Source organism: Pseudophryne corroboree, unplaced genomic scaffold (assembly GCF_028390025.1).
Source record: "Pseudophryne corroboree isolate aPseCor3 unplaced genomic scaffold, aPseCor3.hap2 scaffold_490, whole genome shotgun sequence".
Taxonomy (NCBI): domain Eukaryota; kingdom Metazoa; phylum Chordata; class Amphibia; order Anura; family Myobatrachidae; genus Pseudophryne; species Pseudophryne corroboree.
This window is the reverse complement of record NW_026970098.1, coordinates 123,063-127,080: the sequence shown is the minus strand read 5'-3', so window position 1 is coordinate 127,080 and position 4,018 is coordinate 123,063. Positions and strand designations below refer to the sequence as shown.

Sequence of the window (4,018 nt, the reverse complement as noted above, 5' to 3'; positions counted from 1 at the left end):
CAGACACTTGGCTTTGTGGACACTTTTCAGAGAACAAATTAGTTAGCATAAAAATAAAGCCAGAAAATGAAGAGCAGTTTAATCACTCAATTGGATTTTTCTGCCAGCATATTTCTTTTTCTCTGCAACCCACTGCTAAATTGTGCTTCCTAGCTGTTTTTTTATAAAATCACTTAATCAAATCTAACTCTGATTACATCAGAGAAGGCCAGGTACCCTACACCATAAGAGGGGGTTTGAAATTTTGACTAGTCTACTTAAAGATCACCAAAATCTGATAACAAGGTCAATTACATCCCTGGGTGGGATTGAACCACCAACCCTTTGATTAATAACCAAACACACTAACCGATTGCGCCACAGAGACACTTTGCAAACTTACATACTGACAAAGGCTAATAAGCATTCATCTAGAACGTTTCCTAGAAAAACTTTAAAAAGTCAATAATCTGGAGAGTTTTTGTAAGATGTTTCTTCCATCAACCAACGAAGAAACACATTGGTACTTTCCCATGATGAGTGAGTGCTTCAGGATCTCTTGCACTTACATGTGCAGCAGAGTACTGCATTGGAAACATGCTGGGCCCATAACCCAGAGGTAGGCAGATTGAAACTATCCTCTGCTATATGCATTTTTTATTGTTAATTAAAGTAATCCAAAACTGGGATTGATATTTTTGCTCTTTTATTTTTACTTTAAAGTACAATAACTTTTACCATTTTAATTTGTTTTAATAGTATATTGACAGTATTGTTTTCTTTCAAAAATCCACTTAATTTTCTTTACCCTATTTTTATAATGGTAATTGACAAAAACAAACTACATTGTCACCAGAAGAGCAATACAAAATGTACAAGTGATATATTAAAATCATCTTTCCAGCTTGAATTTCAATGATGCATTGGGGCAACGATTTTGTGAGAAACATCTTCACCCTTAAATAAAGATTTTCTTAATTCCTTACCTGTGTGCTAATTAGATATCACCTTGTTTTCACATTAAACAGACTTCCACATGCGAAAGCAGCAAGGATGCAGTGGCGTTAATGTTTCCTGGTGTCAACCTGTATTATTTCAGTAGACATTGAAATGAGGATGCATCTTGCTGCCTTTCCAATGAAGCAAGTTTAATTTAGTAATATGTGAAAAACCATCCCTACAAAGGTGTTAATCAGAGACTTGGCTTTGTGGACACTTTTCAGAGAACAAATTTGTTAGCATAAAAATAAAGCCAGAAAATGAAGAGCTGTTTAATCACTCAATTGGATTTTTTTGCCAGCATATTTCTTTTTCTCTGCAACTCACTGCTAAATTGTGCTTCCTAGCTGTTTTTATAAAATCACTGAATCAAATCTAACTCTGATTACATCAGAGAAGGCCAGGTACCCTACACCATAACAGGGGGTTTGAAATTTTGACTTGTCTACTTAAAGATCACCAAAATCTGATAACAAGGTCAATTACGTCCCTGGGTGGGATTGAACCACCAACCTTTTAGTTAATAACCATACACACAGACTGATTGCGCCACAGCGACACTTTGCAAAAGTACATACTGACAAATGCTAATAAGCATTCATCTAGAACGTTTCCTAGAAACATTTTAAAAAGTCAATAATGTGGAGAGTTTTTGTAAGATGTTTCTTCCATCAACCAATAAAGAAACACATTGGAACTTTCCCATGATAAGTGAGTGCTTCAGGACCTCTTGCACTTACATGTGCAGCAGAGTACTGTAATGGAAGCATGCTGGGTCCATAACCCAGAGGTAGGCAGATTGAAACTATCCTCTGCTATATGCATTTTTTTTTGTTAATTAAAGTAATCCAAAACTGGGATTGATATTTTTGCTCTTTTATTTTTACTTAAAGTACAATAACTTTTACCATTTTAATTTGTTTTAATAGTATATTGACAGTATTGTTTTCTTTCAAAAATCCAATAAATTTTCTTTACCCGATTATTAAAATGGTAATTGACAAAAACAAACTACATTGTCACCAGAAGAGCAATACAAAATGTACAAGTGATATATTAAAATCATCTTTCCAGCTTGAATTTCAATGATGCATTGGGGCAACGATTTTGTGAGAAACATCTTCACCCTTTAATAAAGATTTTCTTAATTCCTTACCTGTGTGCTAATTAGATATCACCTTGTTTTCACATTAAACAGACTTCCACATGAGAAAGCAGCAAGGATGCAGTGGCGTTAATGTTTCCTGGTGTCAACCTGTATTATTTCAGTAGATATTGAAATGAGGATGCATCTTGCTGCCTTTCCAATGAAGCAAGTTTAATTTAGTAATAGGTGAAAAACCATCCAAGAGCTGTTTAATCACTCAATTGGATTTTTTTGCCAGCATATTTCTTTTTCTCTGCAACCCACTGCTAAATTGTGCTTCCTAGCTGTTTTTATAAAATCACTGAATCAAATCTAACTCTGATTACATCAGAGAAGTCTAAATACCTAACACCATAACAGGGGGTTTGAAATTTTGACTTGTCTACTTAAAGATCACCAAAATCTGATAACAAAGTCAATTACATCCCTGGGTGGGATTGAACCACCAACCTTTTGGTTAATAGCCATACACACTAACTGATTGCGCCACAGCGACACTTTGCAAAATTACGTACTGACAAAGGCTAATAAACAATCATCTAGAACGTTTCCTAGAAAAACTTTAAAAAGTCAATAATCTGGAGTGTTTTTGTAAGATGTTTCTGCCATCAACCAATAAAGAAACACATTGGTACTTTCCCATGATGAGTGAGTGCTTCAGGATCTCTTGCACTTACATGTGCAGCAGAGTACTGCAATGGAAGCATGCTGGGCCCATAACCCAGAGGTAGAAAGATTGAAACTATCCTCTGCTATATGCATTTTTTTTGTTAATTAAAGTAATCCAAAACTGGGATTGATATTTTTGCTCTTTTATTTTTACTTAAAGTACAATAACTTTTACCATTTTAATTTGTTTTAATAGTATATTGACAGTATTGTTTTCTTTCAAAAATTCACTTAATTTTCTTTTCTGTGTGCTAATTAGATATCACCTTGTTTTCACATTAAATAGACTTCCACATGAGAAAGCAGCAAGGATGCAGTGGCGTTAATGTTTCCTGGTGGTAGTGGGGTACTGTGTTTGTGCTTTCCTCTGGTCAGCTCTGGTAAAAGTCAGATTTCTTTGTCTCAGATCTTCCTCTAGCCTTGTTCTTCTTTCGAGAGTTCCCTTGTGCTGCCTCAGTTGGATCTCCTTCACTTGACAGGGGGGTACCCGAGCAGCGACCCTCCCCAGCACTAGCCCAACTCCTACTTACCTGCCAGGTGAGATACTATGATCAGGAAGGTGCTTCTCCCAGGGAAAGGCTCACCCATTGCACTCTGGGTGTGCTGCTCCTGCGATTTCCCCAAATGTGGGAAACTTGACTGCATAATTTGTGTTTCCCCTGGTCGGCTCTCGTATAATTCAGATCTCTTTGTCTCAGGTCTCTCTCCAGCCTAGTTTGCTGTCTGTTTCCACTTCTCTTTTCTTAAACCGCTCCCTTCGATGCCCTTGTGCACCTTAATTAAATCTAACTCTGATTACGTCAGAGAAGGCCAGGTACCCTACACCATAAGAGGGGGTTTGAAATTTTGACTTGTCTACTTAAAGATCACCAAAATCTGATCACAAGGTCAATTACATCACTGGGTGGGAACCTTTTGGTTAATAGCCCATGTAAGTGCAAGAGATCCTGAAGCACTCACTCATCATGGGAATGTACCAATGTGTTTCTTACAAAAATTCTCCAGATTATTGACTTTTTAAAGTTTTTCTAGGAAACGTTCTAGATGAATGCTTATTAGCCTTTGTCAGTATGTACTTTTGCAAAGTGTCGCTGTGGCGCAATCAGTTAGTGTGTATGGCTATTAACCTAAAGGTTGGTGATTCAATCCCACCCAGGGACGTAATAGACCTTGTTATCAGATTTTGGTGATCTTTAAGTAGACAAGTCAAAATTTCAAACCCCC

General features: G+C 36.8%; 1 non-coding gene across 1 annotated transcript; it reads left to right on the top strand.

Annotated features, from left to right (window-relative positions):
• Window positions 1–3,316: 3,316 nt before the first annotated feature.
• On the top strand, window positions 3,317–3,479 carry LOC135029558 (U1 spliceosomal RNA). The gene has a single exon (XR_010225680.1). It is a non-coding gene; the product is annotated as a U1 spliceosomal RNA (small nuclear RNA).
• Window positions 3,480–4,018: the final 539 nt, after the last annotated feature.